This window comes from Helicoverpa armigera, chromosome 8, assembly GCF_030705265.1.
Source record: "Helicoverpa armigera isolate CAAS_96S chromosome 8, ASM3070526v1, whole genome shotgun sequence".
NCBI lineage: Eukaryota > Metazoa > Arthropoda > Insecta > Lepidoptera > Noctuidae > Helicoverpa > Helicoverpa armigera.
This window is the reverse complement of record NC_087127.1, coordinates 3,118,925-3,140,504: the sequence shown is the minus strand read 5'-3', so window position 1 is coordinate 3,140,504 and position 21,580 is coordinate 3,118,925. Positions and strand designations below refer to the sequence as shown.

The 21,580-nt window shown below is 36.6% G+C and overlaps 1 pseudogene; it reads right to left on the bottom strand.

Moving 5' to 3' along the window:
* Positions 1-10,718: 10,718 nt before the first annotated feature.
* Positions 10,719-18,312, bottom strand: LOC135117203 (uncharacterized; annotated as a pseudogene).
* Positions 18,313-21,580: the final 3,268 nt, after the last annotated feature.

The following is a 21,580-nucleotide window of genomic DNA, read 5'->3' as shown; positions in this document are numbered from 1 at the left end:
ATATTAAAAACTCTAAAAATAAGTTCCTGGTTTTAATATATTACATGATTTTGTATTCAATTAGATATAAATAAACTTTTTGATATATTACATGATTTTGAATTCACTTAGATATAAACTTTTTGAGTAATGAAAACTGTAGGCAAAATACGAGCGACACTTCAGCAATTAACATCAATGAGGATGACTACATGTCACAATACGTCAACGAGATGTCAACAGACGACATAAGCGGGTAAATTATTTGTATGGATGTTCTTGTCTATCGCTAGAATATATGTCAATGCCGGCTACATAGAATGTTGAAGTTCTAGCAATCATTAGAAACAATAAATTATTTATAGAAGGTAAACAAGTAATTATAGAACAAAACAACTACAAAAATCAACAAAGCAATAATTCGATACACCACGAAAAGAAAATAATTCCTACAAGCAACACGGATTCACATTCACAAATAAATATACCGGATGAAACCAAGAACTATTCCTTTCGCAAACAAAAGCCCAACCCAAGCAGCAAAATAGTCGAGTAAGAATTTGTTTACTCCGCCTTTAATTGTATAAGAGCCGAGTAAGCGTTCTTAAAACACTCATTTATCGTATAAGAGCGGTAATCTCGACTATTTGGCAATATTTGCTAATGTGTGCTTTATGGACGTCGAATAAACGTTTACAGCACTACGTTTTAGCACTTTTACTCCACCTTTTAGCAGATGCTGAATTAAAGTGTTTAAAATACTCGTTACTCGATCGTTTGATCTATAACAGTCGTATAATAGCTGCAGAATAGCTGATTCGCTGAATTGGGTGCTTTTATACAGCCACTACTCAGCTCTCTTTTATGTTTCTATAAGAGCTCTATAAACGTAATCAAAATGCTGATGGCAAGATTGCTGCTGTTACTGCACACTTATAGATTAACTCGTATAAAAGCTTTTATACGGTATTTACTCAGCTTAAAGTAGTATTGTAGAGTTCTGAGAAACAGTAACACCACAAGTCCGTCCATTGTGTATTTCCAAGCGCGAGTCTGAGTATTTTAAGTGGTTCCGTAGACTCAAGTAACGCAATAATTTACAATGTAAATGACGACGGACGACATTAAGAACTAGGGCCGAGTCATACAAGTGATGTTGGAATAAGTTTAGATATTGAATGTACTGAAATCAGTTCTGATTCAGAAAGCAGTGAAAAAGACAGTGTCGAAGATAATAATTTTCAGATGAATTTAAGAGAATGGGCTCTTCAATTAAATATATTTCATGCTGCATTTAGACACCTGGCAACTATTTTAAATAAACACCTGCCACATGTTCTCCCTAAAGATCCACAAACCTTATTGACTAATTTTCTTCAGTTTGACTTATCGTTTGTGCTAACGCCACATCCGTTACATTTATCTGATAAATGAGTTTCCTTCCAAGCCCGTCCCAAATTTTCAAAAAAAATATCCTAATTAAAATGATTTTTACGGTCTCGTACCAATAAGCGAACCCTAAATCCTGTTATCATGGCGATTCCTTGTGCTATACATGTGGTGACCAGCACTCTTACTCGACTTTTAATCGAATAAGTTCGCTGTAATTACAACTGGATTACCAATATGGCCACAGTATTTAATATAATTAATTAAAACGTATTTAATTTAATAAATTAGTCTTCCAAATTTAAGAAAATAGACAGCGCATGAATGTTTATGTAAAAATGCCTTTGGGTTTAACAATAAAGCTTGTTGCGCATGATGTTTTGAAGTAGCTACACGAATAGTAAAAATAAACATATTGATTGCTTGCAAAAACTTAATATAAATGTAATATATTATTCCTTTTTCTTAACCTTTGAAATGTAGTTTACTTTACAAATAATGAGTTGAAATTTTTAATATAGTTAAGTAAGAGCCTCCGTAAGATCATTTACAGCACTTATTAGTCGAGTAAAAGCATTCTATCTGCTGTTATAGAACTAAAATGGCGAATAAAAGCAATTCAGCTTCGCTATTATAGCACAATTTACCTGTATAATAGCAAATCGATTGCGTTTATTGAACTAAATATCCTATATACGCATTTTGGTTGCTCTTAAAACACTCCTAGTGTTTTCTACCACTTTTACTCAAATCTTACAGCATGTTTTAGTTGCTTACTCAGCGCTTATTCCACTTCAATAGGACTTTAGTCTGAATAATTTGCGCCTTTTTCGCGTTGAGTAAACGTTTCGAGCACTTTTACTCGACTGTTTTTGGGACTTTTATTGAACTTATAGGCGAAAACAGAACGTGCTCTCGACCATTATAGCACGTCTATTTGCTGCTTGGGAACATATAATATACTATTCCAAAACATTCAGAGTCTCAACAATAAATTGGATATATTTGAAGCTGTTACTACTGAAAACCCATCATACAAGGTAATAGGTATCTCAGAAACCTGGCTTACACAAGACAAGTTGGAATTAATTCAACTTAGCGGATATAAATTTGCAGCATCTTACTGTTGCAGCACTCGAATGGGCGGCGGAGTCTGTATCTTGGTTCAAGACCACATAGACTGCATACATAGAACTGATATTACAAACGTGTCCAGAGAATATGTAATAGAGGTATGTGCTACTGAATTAACTAAAGAAAAATTACTTATAATATCAATGTATTGGAATAAAAGAGAAGAAGATACCTTTTATCAACAATTAAAACTAATTCTTAAAGGTATAAACCTCAAATACTCTAAACTAAATGTAATTATAGGAGGTGATTTTAATATTAACATTTTATGTGAAAATCAAAAATCAAATCAATTTTTAAACATAATGCAGGAACACAAACTAACACAGCACATTAAAATTCCAACACGCATCACACCATCTACAAAAACATGCTTAGACCTAATATTTACTAATTTCGAAAATAAAGATATGTACACAACAGTAGAAGAACTAGGGTTTTCTGATCACAACAGTACTATTTTACACATAAATTTACCTCAAAAACCCAACCAAACTATCTGGTTTAAACATCAAAGGCGATATAACGATAAAAATATGCAGAAATTTAAATCTAAATTACAAGAAATTAATTGGAATGATATTATTAAACCCGAAAAAGATATAAATGCAAATTATGAAGCGCTAAATAATATATTAACTAATATTCTAAACCAATGTATACCGTTACAAAAAACTAAATTAAAAACTAATTTTAAAAAGTATTGGCTCTCCAAAGGTATAAAAAACTCCTGCAGAAGCAAAAGATTGCTTAAAATACTTATATTAAAAACAAAAAACCCCATACTTACCAAATATTACAAAAAATACGAAAAAATATTAAAGAAGACTGTTGTAATTGCAAAAAAACTGTACTTTAAAAACAAAATGATAAACTCAAAAAACAAGGTAAAAACAATGTGGACTATTATAAATGAACGGACTAATAAGAAAATAAAGAGGGAAAAATGTAACATTAACCTACAAACGAATAAAAGCCTAACTTCAGACCCTAATAACTGCCACACTCAGAATGGATACTTAAATTAGTCCTAACGAGTCCTTAACAAATTATCATTAAATCTGTTAATGAACGATACATCTCAGAGACGAAATTTAAGGGTTCATTAGTTAATGACAGATTTAAGTATCCGTAGGGCAGAGTATCGTCAAATTGTCTTTGATAATGCTTATCGATAAACGAAAGGTGTAGCCGCACCTTAAAATGTGAAATTATTAAGTAGCAAAAACTGTTATTTAAATACATTAAAACCTTGTATATCAACAATAGAAATAAGAATTTGTTAATTTCGGGATCGTTTTTACGTAAAAACACCTATTTTCATGTAAATTATATAAAGTACATGGAAACTTTTTTCTGTTATCACTGTCAATATTGTACTGTCAGTGTCAAAGTTACGTTTAAAATTCTTGTTCCGTTAACCGTCAGGAAAGAAAAGTGTGTGGAAAAGTGTGATAAGCTCTGAAATAAATAGCTTTATCTTAACATATTATCATGGTAAGTTTCGTTTCTATGTAAATTAGTAGCTGCACATATTATTTGAAGAATTTAACTTGTGCTTGTTTCATTTTAGGAGTCTTCAGGAACAAGAGCCCCACGCAAACGTGTGGCTAATTTCACGGCGGACGAAAAAGCTTTGTTAGCACAATTAGTTAAAAAGAGACCAATCGTGGAATCTTAAATAACAGATGGCAAGTCAGTCGCCAAGAAACAAGCAGCATGAGATAGTATAACACAGGAGTTCAATCAGGAATCAATCACCAACTTCCAGACTACGGGCTGCTTTGTGAAAGTTTAAGAAAACTCAAAAAGCGATTTCGGCCCGACCTCCGACCGGCCGAGACCTCGAGCACAGCAGCCGCGCTTGCGACCACTAGATCAACGAGGAAGTCAAATAAACTGTGTACTACATAATTGGCCTCTTGTTCAACAATTAAAAAAGTATTCCTCTTATTTTATGGATTTTTATTTATTAAAAATTATATTATGAGAAAAATCTATCAACTATAGATTGTCGCACCAAAAATCCATTGCTGTTGGTTGTGCTTTCACGCCTTTCACTCAGGACAACATCATCATTCTCAATATGAGGAGATTCCCAGTTCTTTGGAACCAAATCATCAACCTGTAAAGAAATATTATGCAATGTCGCACAAGCACATATAACAGCCACAACTGTATCCATCTTAATGCCCATGCCATGTTGGAGACAAGGAAACCTTCTTTTCCAAATGCCAAAGCATCTTTCCACAGTATATTTTATTTGGCTTCTGTTGTAGTTTTCTTCTGCAGTTGAATTTGGCGATAAAAACGGTGTCAGTAGCACATTGCTAACTGCATACCTGCTGTCCCCTAAAATTATCCCTTTTAACACACCAGTATTCAGTCTTTGTTTACTTGCACTGCTGTTATAAATAAAACTATCATGGGTATTGCCAGGCCACCGGGCTACTAGATCATAACATTCCAAGTTTGTCCCAGTGACTGCTTGAACATTGATAGAAAAATACCCTTTATATTCCTATAGACTTCTAATGTTACTCCTCCTGGGCTTCTTATTTGGCCCCACTACTCTAAACCTTCTGGTATAGTCTACAAAATCAATAAAGTCAAGCAAATCACTCATCTTTACTTTATTGTTAAAACATTCCTATTCCTGAGACTTTTTAAAATATTTTATTTACTTTTATAACCTTAAACATAAATGTCAAAATCAATCATTAGAAAGTTAAGTAAAGGTTTTGCTTTACTTAACTTTAATTGTCATTAAGGGATGCTAACGGATCATTAATTGTCTCTGAGAGTGAGCTTTTTTAAATCTATACTAAGGAGCCACTTAAGTAACCATTAACTGACTCTGAGTGTGGCAGTAAGGAGGTAGCAAATATCTTTAATAATTTCTTTGCCTCCATTGGCACAACCAGCACAAACAACAAAGACTGCAAGCCAAAAGGAATCCCACTGACAACGACAATAGAAAATTCCATCTTTCTGAGTCCAGTGGATCCTTACGAGGTAAACAGGTTACTAAAAAACTTAAAAAACAAATCGAGCTATGGTGTTGACGGACTACCCCCCACCTTATTAAGACTATGCGCGGATGAACTAACTGTCCCATTTTACAATCTAATCAACCAATCTTTTGAAGAAGGTGCTTTTCCTAATCTTTTAAAAAAAGCCCTTATTAAACCCATATATAAGAAAAACACAAAAACTGACCCGAATAACTACCGCCCAATAGCCTTATTACCAACAGCATCAAAGTTATTTGAAAAAGCAATGTGCAACCGAGTTTACGCGTTCTGTGAAAAACATAATATATTTAACGACTGTCAAAATGGTTTTAGGAAAAATCGATCCACCATTTTGGCCGTCTACAAGTACATACAAGAGGCTCTCAATATTATTAACAATAAGAAATATGCTATAGGATTGTTGCTTGATATGACAAAAGCCTACGACAAAGTGCAATTTGACATACTATTAAATAAATTATATGACATAGGAATTCGAGGTAAATGCCATGAATGGTTCACATCTTATTTACAACACAGAGAACAATCAGTGGAAATAGAATACTCTAATCATAGAACTAACGAAATAGAGCTCTTTCGGTCTGACAATATACCAATAAATGCTTCAATACCGCAAGGAAGCGTTGTAGGATGTTTTCTATTTCTTGTATACATCAATGACCTTCCTAATCATATAAACGAGCCTTGTGTCTTATTCGCGGATGACATATCCATACTAGCCTCATGCGAAAATAATATTAATCTAAATAGTAAATTAAACTCTATACTGAATACTACAACAAATTGGATGACACAACATAATCTTGAAATAAACTTTAGCAAAACAAAAATAATAACCTTCCATCCCCGCCAAAAAATGCCCATAAATATTGACTACAGCTTTGAAAACACAAAAATAGAAATAGTTAATAAATTCACCCTCCTAGGATTGGATATAGATAGAGAAATAAATTGGAAACCTCACATCAATAAACTGCAAGCCAAATTGTCCAAATTCTCCTATGCACTCCGTGAGATTTTAGTAAACATCGAAGATACTGATAGCTGCAAACCGCATTTCAAAGAACTAAAGATCCTTACACTACCCTGCCTATATCGGGTGTGTCGTTCATAATCACATTAAATCATATCACATCTACTTTAACATATTCTATAACGAATTCCAAAATTTTAACCAAATCCATTCAGTGGTTTAGCCACAGAAATTATTTTTCGTTTTTCTAATTTTGAACAGCATGTGTAAAGCAGAGATAAAGTACTCCAGGGTCAATGACCCCGGCTAGCTATCAAAATAAAGGTTGCCGTTCTTAGCAAAACCCTTAGATGAAAGAGTAAAGAATATGTAACAAGGCAAAATGAAACTTATTTTAATAGCAATAAGGTCCATAGTCATACGTGCACGTCGTGAGCGAAAAGAAAAGAAATAGTTTATTGTGTCATTGCTGCCAACTTTGCTGCCAACCTAGCACTTTAAAGAGCAAAGGCACTATTTATGTTTTAAATGCTGTTTTCTACTCATCAATAATTACAATAAAATACTGTAATAACCATTTTATTTTACAAAGTTAAATAATGCGTAATTCTTACATTTTTATCGTGTCATTGCTGCCAACCTAGCACTTTAGATAGCAAATTTGGAACTATTTATGTTTTAAATGCTGTTTTCTACTTTACAATAAAATACTGTTATAACTATTTTATTTTACAGAGTTAAATAATGCTTAATTCTTCCATTTTATTTGATTTTTCCAGCCGACACATGTTTTAAAAGGGTTTTAAAGCTTTCAATTGACTAAGATTAATTTTTTGCTCATTTCCGTGTTCGGGAACGTGTGTGTGTGTGTGTGAACTGTTTACGTTTAGTGCATGGCCGCCTCTCCCGCCGGTTTCTTTGAGGAGATTGTTTGGCGATAAAACGTGTGTTTTTGATAGTAATATTATTTTCTGCGAAAGTGGACGCTATTTTATTATTGTTTTGTTTTTGTTTATGGCTGTGTTTAAACACCACCCAAAAAAGTACCTATTTTACTACCAAAAAAATTCTAAACGGTTACCAAAATGGATAAATAGTCACCAAATAACGTTTCCAAAAATATTATTAGGTAAAACCATTTTTTCGTATTATTGACTACTAAAAAAATATATGGACGCCTTTAAAATACACTTTAGACCAAATATTATATATTGTCACTACTTAGATGTTACCAATTATGTAATACCATGACTCCTAATTTGGTCATTTTTGTTAGAGTAAAAAAGCTAACGATCGCTAGAATATTTTCCAAATACCAATTAATATACTGGGGTTCCCAAATGGACGTCGCTTGTTTATTGTTATATGAATTTGTGTGTAACTCAGTAGTAAAATGTAAGCATGCAACATGCAGCAAGCATGGCTTCTGTCACGGCTCCTGCGCTGCGTGGCTCCGGCGGTCCCATGCGAGCTTATCGTCGCAGATGGTTTTCACGCTCACCACCGCAGCTTCGGCTTGATGGCCGGCAGAGCCGACCAGCCTCAGCCGCGTCGGTGAGCGTTAAAACTACCTGCGCCTCAGCTCGCAGGCCGCCTCGCCCCTCCGCGCCTACGCGGTTTTGAATTGCACTCTAGGGGTAGGGCAGACAAGACTACGTGGAGTCGGTTTTGCAGCGATTCGTTTTCGTCACTAACTTTGATTTTGGTAGTAATATTAATCTTTTAGTTGGATAGAATTTGGTGACCATTAGTCCATTTTGGGAACCAAAAATAATATTTGTGCGAGATTTGCGATTTTTCTGATGTTATTTTATTTTTTTTTGGATCATAATATTATATACTTTAGTGCCCTTTGAATAAAGTAAATTTATTTTTTTTGGAGTTGTTTATTTTATTTGGTGCCTCAGCTCAGAGTCTTAAAAATATTTTTGGTGATCGCCTAAATTATACCCTTTGTTTATTATTAGTTATTAGCGTAAATAAAACTTTTTTTAGTGAACGGCATCGTGTATGCGACAGGGGACGCCATTTTAGTTTTTATTTTTATTTGTTATCAGTGTAAATAAACAATGGCGAGAGTGAATTACACGGCCGCGGAGTACACCGACATGGTGCTCATTTACGGCGAATGCCAACAAAACGCTGCTCGAGCTTTGCGGACATATCGTGAGCGATATGGAACCAGTCGCGTCTGTCCTACAGATTCCCGAATCTTTATAAGAGCAGGGCAAAGATTACGGGACAATCAACCATTAGCGCCACAAGGTAGCGAGAATGCTTCCCGCAGATCTGGGTCCTTTGACGACCAAATACTGCAACACTTTGCGCGCAACCCTACCTGTAGTCTCCGTAGAGCTGGTCGTCAATTCAATGTGCCCCACAAAAAGGTTCACGTCGTGTTAAAATTAAACAAACAAAAGCCCTATAAGTTTAGAAAGGTACATGCGTTTCTTGATAGAGATAAGCCTGTCAGGGTGGCCTACTGTAATTGGGTGCTTGAAAAAGTGGCGCATAACCCGTTGTTTTTAACTCTAGAAAGATAATCTGCGTAAAATTTACGCATGTGTTTTTTTTTTAAATTGCTATTTCTATATAACTAGCGCGAATTCATAGCTGTGCGTTTATGACAATATTTCATTCGTCGCTGGGAGTAACCGTATGCTGTACTTGTCAATAAGGTAAGTGCCACCAATTTTGAAATATAACGACCGCGTGAGTCAAAATTACGCATGATTATCTTTATCGTGATTTAGACGCCCCTACTTTGCAGAGATATTTGCGAGATTATATCTCTAATATATTACCAAATGAAGTGCCTGAAACACCCGAAGACAATGACTGTGAGCCAGTAGCGAAAAAACGAATTTATTGTTCCTATTTCCCTTCTAAAAAAGGCGAAAAGCAAATGCGTCCTGCAAAAAATGTATGGGAAAGTGATATGTCGTGAGCATAACGTTGATATGTGCCAAAGCTGTTTGTAACTTACTTTTATACAAATTTATGTTCCTATATTATAAGATGAGCTAACTGTTGATATTTTTCTAAAAAAACAGACTGATTATTATAATAATAAATTAGTTATCACTTGAAAGAGTAAGTGTTATATAATTTCATTGATTTATAGAAGACGTTTAGATTTTTGTTGCTTTTTTAAATATAAATAAATAAGTAAAAAAAAATATCTGCAGTTTTAATTTTTAGAATATATTTTATTTTATTTTATTCGGAAAACAAACAGTTTTACAAAAAAAATACTTAAACTATAATTTATGATAACTTGAAACCAATTACATGTTTTCGCATATAAATACCTAGCTTGTCTGCTTAATCCAAACAATAAAAACGTAACACGACATCAATACAAAATAAAACAAAAACATACAGTTATCGAACCACATCAAACCAGCTCTTAGCAAGTGTTCCTGCGAATACCCGTGGCTTAGCGGTAAATAGGTCAAGTTCCGAAAAGTCTGCGAGTGTATTAAAGGTCTTTGCTGCCCTGACAAAGTATGAATTTTGTCGGTAATTAGTACTACAATGTGGGACATTAAGGTAGAGAGCCGGTATTCTAGGCAATCTTTTAGGAACGCGTAATCCAATTTTCGAGAGAAGGGTAGGAGAGTCAATATGTGATTGAGCCAATTTAACAAGAAATGTAACATCTGCTATCATCCTCCTCTCTTTAAGGGGTAAAAGGTGATATCTTTTGCATCTGGATATGTAATTGCAATCATATGTGCCACATTTATATTGGAGATATCTGGTAATTTTTTTCTGAATTGATTCAATTCTAGAGTTATAAATATCGTACCGAGGATTCCAAACCTGCGAACAGTATTCGAGTGAGCTACGGACAAACGAACAGTATAAAATTTTAATAATTTTAACACTAGAGAACTGAGAACAGGTTCTTTTTAAAAAGCCCATGGCTTTATAGGCCTTATTGGCTATGTAATCGATATGCTTCTCATACGTAAGTTTTGAGTCATGTATTACACCCAAGTCTCGTATGTAGTTTACACGTTTTAAGTTGTGACTGTTTAAGGTGTAGTTTTGGACTATGATGTTGGTTTTACGTGTAAATGTAATTAGGAAACATTTTGATACGTTGAGGTCTAGATTATTTGATGTACAGTAGCTCTCAAGTCTTGCCAGGTCTTGTTGCAAAAGATAACAATCATCAATGTTGCGTATTTGTTTAAAAATCTTCATGTCATCTGCGTAAAGTAAAAATGACGAGTTATGAAAGCACATGTTAATATCATTTATAAAAATGTTAAAAAACAAAGGACCAAGCAAAGATCCCTGGGGAACTCCAGAAGGAACTACGTGCCATGAAGATACAATGCCATTGATTGCGACAGCTTGCGAACGATTTCGTATATATGAGGTAACCCACCGATACAAATTACCATGGATACCTGCCTGCAAGATCTTTTGTAAGAGTATAGAGTGATCTATGCGGTCAAAACATTTACTGTAATCAGTAAAGATACAGTCTACCTGACCGCCATGGTCCATACATGAGGTAGTAAAATCAACAAATGATAGTAAGTTTGACGTGGTCGATCGGTTTTTTAAAAACCCGTGTTGTTCGGGAATGAATGCCGAGGAAAAAGTGCTATAGACTTGGGCATAAGGCGCTCTACATAGTATCTTACCGAACAGACATAATTTTGATATTGGGCGATAATTGGTAATGTCCCCCTTACTACCACTCTTGTGCACTGGAGTTATAAATGCTCGTTTCCATATGTTGGGCACGATACCTTCACTAACTGAACGCACAAAAATGGCAGTAAGTGGTACCACCAAACTATCAGCACACCTTACTATAAATGTCGGTGGTATGTTGTCGGGACCCGCTCTCTTGTTAAGATCTAATGACTTGAGAAGCTTCAGCACCGTGTCAGCATTTATTTCGATGTCACTTATGCATTGAGCAGGGCTAATATGAGAAGCATTTCTCATACAAGGGGTAGCAGCGCTGAGGTCCGAAGTCGCGAGAAAATTTGACTGGAAATACGTAGCAAAAGCATCGCAGATCTCTTCACCAGTGCTACACGATCGACCTTCGAAAGCCATAGAAGATGGCAAGGTGTTGGGTCCTTTTTTATTGGATTTGATGAAGGACCAAAACATTTTTGGATTTTTTATTATTGCCTCCTCCGTGCTACTTATGTATGTATTGTAGCATTGTTCTTCTACAGCTTTAGCTCTAGCGCGAAGGAGCACGAAAGAATCGAAATCCGATGTATTTCCGTAGATCCGATATTTTCGTAAATATTTATGCTTTTCCTTTAATATCTTCTTCGGATTCGAGCTATACCACGGCGTAAAAGATGTAGGGTAAATTATTTTATGGGGAATATACTTACCTATTGCTTCATATAAACAATTATAAAAAACGGAAACCGCATCGTCCAAAGAATTATTAAGCAAGCGATCATCCCAAGAAAAACTGTTTAAATAACTATTGATTTTCTCATAATCACCTGACTCAAAATATCGTTTAATAATAGGTTTTTGTTTTAAAGGTGTGTCATGAAGTAAATTTAGCTCAATTTCAAGCGATTTATGGTGATCATCTTCTGGGACTAGAGGATAAGCACAAGCGTTTATAGATAGATCAGCGTTAGAGAAAACTAAGTCCAGGATTCTACCCTTGGAGACGTTGCGACAATGATTATATTGATTTAAATTACACTCCGTTAGGATATCAAAAAATGACGTTTGTGATTCACCTGCTATACCACAGGGTTGAAGGCAGTTGCTTTCACCTAACCACTCAATATTTGGCATATTAAAATCGCCCATTAAAACAAATGTGTCGTCTGGATTTTCGTTAATTATCGATGAAAGGCTATTGGTTAAATTGCATAACTGTGTATCGTATGAATTGCCTAGATGCTCGTGACAAAGACAGACAACGCAGAGATTTAATTGATGGTATTTGCGATCGTTGTTCTTATACTTAATGGTGACCCAGAGATCTTCAGCTGAAGACATCCAACCAGAGCGAACTTCTGCTGATAATTCATGACGTATAGCCAAGAGCACACCACCACCTCTAGATTGCCTAGTCTTAACGTAATCCCTATCTCGACGCCAGGTTGAGTATCCATCGCCAAATAGCTCGCTGTCGCTAATACTATCAATTAACCATGTCTCAGTTATCGCGATAATATCATATGAGTTTAGTAATACATTTCGTTTGAACATATGTGTCTTAGTTCGTAACCCCCTCGCATTCTGATAGTAGAATTTAAGTGGCGCCATAGATATATTTGACACTATACAAAAATAGATTCGTTAACAATGACGAGATACTCAAAATACAAAAATATACCAACAAGTTCACAATTACAATTCCCAAGGTACGATTTAAATAATTAATTAAAGTAGATAGATACTCCATACCAAAGCAAATAAGCATATGATTGCAAACACAAACTATTGCGATTAGAAAATAGGATACAAATAACGCAAATAATAAGAAATATCGTTCGAAGGTAAGTGCAGAATACTTTATTAACAGAAAGGTCGGTAGCAAAAAACATTCGGTAGCTAAGCGGCGCAAATATGCGCCTACACAAGCGGAAGTAGCCACTATGCAGCAGTGCGCGTATGCACAAGCGAGTGATAATTGCATGGATAGCCACAGGTAAACTAGTTTGAAATGACTCATACGTTTCGCTCGACAAACAAGTTGAATGCAAAATAATTTAGAATCGGATGTGATTAGCCAGCCTATTATGAATTTTACGTTATGAAGTAATAAAGTTAATATGTCTGTTGACGATTTGTGATTCTTTGTAAATCTTTTTCGCACTTTATAAAAAATGTTTGTGTAGTGTCTGATTGCCTGGCAAGAATTTTACAATGTTTTACCCAAACGTATTTAAAGTTGTTGTCTCTGGCCAGGGATCTAGCCTTACTTAAAAGTGACTTGTTTGTTGTGGTTAGATGATCGTTCACATAGAAGTTTGCTGATACAGAGAAGCCTAAGTTAGAAATGTTAAGTTGCTTGCTCTTGCGCGACGAAGATACAAATTCCTCCTTCATGTACCGGTTATTGAATGCGACTATAATTGGCTTATCTGCATTTGGGACACGGGTAGGAATACGAGCTATATAATTGATTTCTTCCTTTTTTACGGTCACGTTGCACAGGCCGCCTATTTTCTGGACGATATCGTACAGATTTTCATTATTCTTTAGCCTTTAATCTCAGCATTATTGGCCCTAGCCCATTGGTCTCTGTCTTGTAGATCACGGCTTATTTTCTCAAAATGAGCTTGAAGGACAGTCACCTGGCAAGCCGCATTTTCCAACTTCGTCACTCTGGATTCAACAGCATTTAGCTTTTCAGTGAAGCGATTTATTATATCATAGATAGAATATATATATAGATTCCATAAAAATAGATTAAACCTACCTACATCACGACTAAAAATGCATTCTTCTAGTACCTATGTTATGTCAATAAAACTATACAATAAATTACCTGATGAAATAAGGAATATAAGTAAATACAGTAGCTTCATAAATAAACTAAAAATATTTCTATTGAATAAAGTATATTATAGCATAAATGAATATTTAACTGACAAACTATAAATAAATATTATAAAATGTAAGAAAATAATGTACCTACCTAGTGCAATAAGTTCAATTTTATTTTATTTTAATTATATAATAGATGTACACTTTGTAAATATCTTAAACAATTTCAATAATTATAAATAATTAAGTATTTCTAAACTAAGATTAATAATAAATGTTTTAAAAATGTTATAAGTATTTAGTTTAAGGCCTTAGTTTGTATATTTTAAAATTGCTGTGCCCAAACTGGGTCCATAATTGTTACTTTTACCTGTAAGACTAAAACATCTATGTACAAACATTGTGGAAAGCAAATAAATGAATATGAATATATAGAAGAAAGTCGTGTAAGTTACACCACTTATAACTCAAGAACGGCTGAACCGATTTAGCTGAAAACTGGCAGGGAGGTAGTTTAGACTAGTTTAGAGCCAGGAAAAGGACATAGGATAGTATTTATTACAAAAATAAAACAATTTATTCCGGACATATAGCGCCATCTATTGTTCAAACCAAAAATCTGCCGGATGCCACTATTCCACGCGAACGAAGTCGCGGGCAAAAGCTAGTACTTAATATTTATAATACTTTTTATCTTCTCCAGACATCTAAAAACATTTCAATCTAGTACACGTAAATCTATACTAATATTATAAAGCTAGAAAGAGTTTGTTTGTTTGAACGCGCTAATCTCCGAAACTACTGGTCCGATTTGAAACATTCTTTCAGTGTTCGATAGCCCATTTATCGAGGAAGGCTACTTTTTATCCGGGTTGGTGCAAAGGTTCCCACGCGATGCGGGTGAAACCGCTGGCAGAAGCTAGTACTTAATACACGTAAATTTTACCGGTACATTTTATTGGTAGGTGCTAGGTGTGGTAACACCTGGTTCAAATTAGGCAACTCTAACTTTTATTTTTATATGAGCCGGCATTAAAACCTCGAAATGTTAAACATAATCTCGGGACACCTCGGGACACCTTTTTCACGCACGGTCGGTTAGCCCCATGGTAAGTTATTAATTAACTTGTGTTATGGGTGCTAACACAACTGATAAACTACATATAGCTACACATATACATATTTATAAATACATATTGTAACACCCAGACCACGGCTAACAAGCATGCTCATCACACAAATGTCGACCGAGCCGGGAATCGAACCCGGGACCTCAGGTTCGGCAGTCCGGCATGGTGACCATTGCGCCATCGAGGTCGTATATGTACGTATAAACATAAAACAATAGTCTAAAAAAGGTCACTAATATGTCTGCTTTCCAAAAACGTACATAACAGTTGCAGTGTTACTTGTACTTTTGTACCTTTGCTACAAGAAATCCTTAGGTAAACACCCATAAAATAATACTTGAACGCCGCAAAACATATTTTTGTTTACTACAATTTACTCTGTTGTCTTATCGCATCCAAAATGGTAGTGTTTGCGTCATTTTGGTAGTACTGCTTTTTAGTGTTACCAATTTATATCTTAACATTACAGTTTAGTAGATTTTGAGGTGGTACAATTTATGCAACTCGACCCTATTACTACAAAATAACGTGCAACGTAACAGTGTCAGTTGTATGTATTATAGTTTTTGAGAAAATCGGATTAGAATTCCAAAGTAGCGGGTGGCTCGGTTTATTTGCTGTCCAGTGTATTTTTAACGGAGGTATGTGTATGGAACTTGGTACTTATTCAGATCTCACTTCTTTTATAGGCGAAGCATTCCCATATTATCGAACTTGGCAGTCTTTCACATTTTTGTTTTGGGTGGGATTTCATTTATTTTTGTAAGGTTGTTTATTTTATTTTTTTCTTATGATGACCTATATTTAACCTAAACCGTGTTGTGCGTTTGTCAATCAATATACTTACTATGTTTTTCTAGGAAGTTACTTATTTGTCTAACTATGAACTTTTCTAAAATTTTATCCATAACGGATAATATGGCTATAGGCCTATAATTCGCATAATCTGTGTGCGAACCTTGCTTGTAAATAGGCCGTATCAATGCGGTTTTCAATTTCTCTTGACATATACCCTACACATAAATTTATAAATAACGCTAAAATTGGACTTATCTTAGTTTTTAATAATTTAATTTCTTTTACTCGTATTTTGTCTATTCCTGGGGACTTATCACAGCGTCACCGCCGGCGCCGGACGTGTGCGAGAGCAGGCTCTCCACAGTATCTGGCGTGTCCGCTGGAGGGCGCCACAGTGTCGTGCACAGTGTCGAGCACGGCGGCGAGCGCCGTCAGTAGCGCGGCGGTCACCGCCGGCGCCGGACGTGTGCGAGAGCAGGCTCTCCACAGTATCTGGCGTGTCCGCTGGAGGGCGCCACAGTGTCGTGCACAGTGTCGAGCACGGCGGCGAGCGCCGTCAGTAGCGCGGCGGTCACCGCCGGCGCCGGACGTGTTCGAGAGCAAGCTCTCCACAGTACCTGGCGTGTCCGCTGGAGGGCGCCACAGTGTCGAGCACGGCGGCGAGCGCCGTCAGTAGCGCGGCGGTCACCGCCGGCGCCGGACGTGTGCGAGAGCAGGCTCTAGTAGCCACTAGTAGTAGTAGTGTAGTAGTAGTGCTGCGGATACCTCCCGCTTTATGCGTAGAATCTGCCCCGGCGAAGATGGCACACCAACGCTGATAGGCAACCGGTTGTGGCGGATTCGGCGGGGCAGTGAAGTCTTGTGATAGGCTTAGGGCGACGACAGAGGTCAAAAGTGGTCGTCGGCCATTCACTGCATCCAAAACCTTCTCCAGTCGTGGCGGCTCTCCGTTCCACTGGGAATAGAGGGTGGAGGACAAGAGAGTGCGTCTGTGTCTGCGCAAACACTTACGCACTTAAATATTTCACGCGCAACTGACTGCTTCTGGTTACTGGATCTTGATAAAAGACCTGCGGCGATGGGCTGAAGTAGAGAGGTTGGGTTGTGGTGCACACCCGGCTTTGTCTGAAGCCTGCGTGTATGGCAGCTTGTTCTTGAGCAATTTCTCTGTTCAGGAATGCCTGCAGCCTTGTGTTCAGGATATGTAGCAGTATCTTACTTCCGTGTGATATTAGGGAGATCAAGCGGTAGTTGTTACACTTCTTCGTCGATCCTTTCTTGTGGAGTGGTATGAAGACTGACTTTGACCAATCTCTTGGCCATTCTCCAGTGTCCCAAATTTTTGTGCAGATGATATGCATGATATCCACACCGATATCGCCCATGTCCTTGATTACTTCAATGGGTATTTCATCGACGCCGACTGCCTTACCGCGCTTCAGATGTTTAATGGCGGCGGCTACCTCTTCTCTCAATATGCAGGGTTCCCGTTGTGATGGATAACTGATTGTAGACTTACAGTAGTCCTCCCATACTTTCACAATCAGTTTGATGTCGGTAACAGACTCACCAGCACTATTCTCCACCGCCCAAGTTTTGGCTTTAAATTGACGCGTGATGACTTTTATTTTCATGTGCAAGTCCTTGATTTCAAAATTTTGCTTGTGTCTTTCCAGCTCAGTACCTACATATGTTTTTAAGTTCTGAGTTTCGGTCTCTGCGACATGCAGTTTGAATCTCGGAACCCAAGTCATTTAGTTCTTGTATGCTGGCACCGTTGGCTTTTGCATCACGTCGTCGGTTGACCAATCTCCACGTATCTTCGGACATCCAATGTTGTCGCTTATCACAGACTGGTTTCGGTTGGGACTTTTGCACAGAATTTTTAATGTAGTCTTTGGCAGACTGCCACAGAGAATCTGGTGTTTTGTTCTCTTTATCGGTCATCCACATGTGCTGTCCATCTTGGAGTGTTTTAGCAAAAGCCTCTTTGTCCAGTATTTGCAAACGCTGTTTTGTTCTTCTGGCTACTGTGTTTTGCAACTTCATCTTCAGGGTAGACACTAACAGCTGATGGTCTGAGAGACAGTCTGCTCCCGGCAATGTGTGCGCGTTCGCCTCTTTCGTTCCGCACTCCTAACCCGTACTCTCCAACTATATTACGTAGATTAATATCCGCCTTAGTACTGCCCACCTTCGCATTGAAGTCACCAAGCACTATCAGTAGTTCCCTATTTGGTACTTTAGCGATGCAAGTTTCCAGCTGCGCATAAAAATCCTCAACAGTACCGTCACAGGCGGCGGAAGTAGGTGCATATACCTGGACAATGTTAATCGGAGTCGGTGATGCGCTCAGCTTTATCGACATTATCCTTTTATTTTTTCATTATCATTATAATATTAGTGTAGATTATTTAAGACCCAAAATGTACTAACACTTATTGCAAATGAATTGAATTGAAAAAAGAGAGAGAGGAATAGAAACTTGGGAGGAGAATACCGGCATCACGCAGCTGCACGCTTTAAACTTTATCGATTAATTTTCCTTACTTCGGCTTACGGGAATCGTCAGATTTTATATTTTTCGTGAACGTTGAATTACTCCCTTCAAAATAATAAAAAAATAGCCGCGCTCGAGAAAGTCAAGATGACGTTTTTTTTTTACAAGTTTGTAACCTTCCTACTTCTTATCGTCAATCGCAAATTGACAGATTAGTGGAATATACACTTTTTAGCATGTAACTAACTTACCCTATCTTAACACATTCACTGCGGCAGCGTTAAATCTAAACTTTCTACTAGTGCGATACGAGACAAATGCTGCCCGTATCTATATTTCCTGATATGCGTTACGGCTTCTATTTTGCCGTACCAGAACCTGACTTTCAAAGCCTATACAGACGTGGAAACCACCTATATCAATGGTTTTTATCAACAAATCGATAGACTATATCCTTGTATACACCTAGCTGCAGTCGCCCCGGGTTCTCTGTTATACTTTGAAAGATACAGAGATTTTTCAAAATCTTTCATTCGCGGCAATATACACGAATATTTTTTAATTAGTACACAAAAAAATAGGGCTCTATCTGTACCCGTTACTGATCATATTTGTGTAATCAAAACTAAAAAAAACGAAATCCCAAAATTGTCCAGGAAAATTCGACATATTTGGTAAATTCATAATTGAATCAATCATTCATAACAATTGCTACTAGAAAATACTACGCGCAGTGCTATCTCGTTTTGAATGCCATTCATAGATCCCAGCAAACTCGCTTCTAAGGTCAAGCCACGCCCCCTTCTGCGCCAGCGATCCCTTTTCAAGCGAGCGAGAAACAGACAGTGCTAATTTATTAGCGGAAGGGTGCGCGCGTTTTTATTTTTTACAATTGTTTACGTTTTTACTGTCGCGATGTCTTATCAATTTACATCTCGGGAGTATACGGCGATGATACGAGCATACTTTTTGTGTGGTGAGAACGCGAGAGCCGCAGTACGTATGTACAGAGAATTGTACCCAAATGCTCGCCAGCCGAACGTTCGGACTGTGGTAAATGCCTACCAGCGTTTACTCGACCACGGATCATACCGAGCACCGGCTCATAGCCAAGGACGTGGAAGACCGGCGTATTCGCAGGATCTGTACGACGATGTCGTGGACTACTTCGAAGAAGATCCCCGGCGAAGTACAAATGACGCAGCTCGTCATTTTAACATCAGCCAGTCCTGTGCATGGAAAATAATTAGTTCGTATGGATATCATCCATACCACTACAGAAAAGGTCAAGAATTGACCACTGTGGATTACGAACAAAGGATGACATTGTGCAGATGGATACTCGACAACACAGAAGCAAATATCCTCTTCTCAGACGAGTGCATGTTTACGCGTGTCGGATTGTTCAATCAACACAATGAACACTGGTGGTCAATACGCAATCCAATGTTAACAAGGGAGAACTCTTTCCAACACAGGTTTTCCATTAACGTCTGGGTAGGAATTCTCAACGACAACATTGTTGGCCCGTATTTCATAGAAGGGCGCCTTACTGGCGAATCTTATTTAGCTTTGCTGCGGAATATGGTGTCTGAAATGCTGGAAGAGATTCCATTAGCCAATTTAAGAGATGTCTGGTTCCAGCAAGACGGCGCGCCTCCGCACTACCACAGCGCAGTGCGTGAGTACTTAAGCGAGCAGTTCGGGAGTCGGTGGATCGGTCGAGGCGGCCCCGTGGCATGGACGCCACGATCTCCTGATCTCACGCCATTGGACTTTTTTTTGTGGAGTGAAATTAAACGACGAGTGTACGTTAGTGAGCCTACAAGTGTAGAACAATTAAAACAGCGCATACTGGACGCGTTTAACGAAGTAAAAAGTAAACGAGACATACTTTTATCATTAAAAAACAATTTAATTAAACGTGCTCGTGTTTGTATTGAAAATGGTGGTGGACATTTTGAAGGACAGCTAAAATATCTGTAAGTTTTTTTGTAAATAAGTAGGTACGTAAATTCTAAGGTGACATAACATAATTATTGTAAATATCAGCTGATTCAAACTTTTTAAATACGCCAAAATTACTTCTTTTCACAAGTTTTACAACTTTACTTATTTGATTTCTTTTTACCACGTAATCTTTTAATTTAGTCACCTAATTTCTTAATAATTCATTTTGAAAAAGTTGGTAATTTTGTTGGTCCTAAGCCCAAATAAAGTATGAAGGAAAAGTTTGAATTGAATAAAAGTTTATTTTCCGTACACCTTTTATTTTATCAAAAATCAAATCAATTTTTAAACATAATGCAGGAACACAAACTAACACAGCACATTAAAATTCCAACACGCATCACACCATCTACAAAAACATGCTTAGACCTAATATTTACTAATTTCGAAAATAAAGATATGTACACAACAGTAGAAGAACTAGGGTTTTCTGATCACAACAGTACTATTTTACACATAAATTTACCTCAAAAACCCAACCAAACTATCTGGTTTAAACATCAAAGGCGATATAACGATAAAAATATGCAGAAATTTAAATCTAAATTACAAGAAATTAATTGGAATGATATTATTAAACCCGAAAAAGATATAAATGCAAATTATGAAGCGCTAAATAATATATTAACTAATATTCTAAACCAATGTATACCGTTACAAAAAACTAAATTAAAAACTAATTTTAAAAAGTATTGGCTCTCCAAAGGTATAAAAAACTCCTGCAGAAGCAAAAGATTGCTTAAAATACTTATATTAAAAACAAAAAACCCCATACTTACCAAATATTACAAAAAATACGAAAAAATATTAAAGAAGACTGTTGTAATTGCAAAAAAACTGTACTTTAAAAACAAAATGATAAACTCAAAAAACAAGGTAAAAACAATGTGGACTATTATAAATGAACGGACTAATAAGAAAATAAAGAGGGAAAAATGTAACATTAACCTACAAACGAATAAAAGCCTAACTTCAGACCCTAATAACTGCCACACTCAGAATGGATACTTAAATTAGTCCTAACGAGTCCTTAACAAATTATCATTAAATCTGTTAATGAACGATACATCTCAGAGACGAAATTTAAGGGTTCATTAGTTAATGACAGATTTAAGTATCCGTAGGG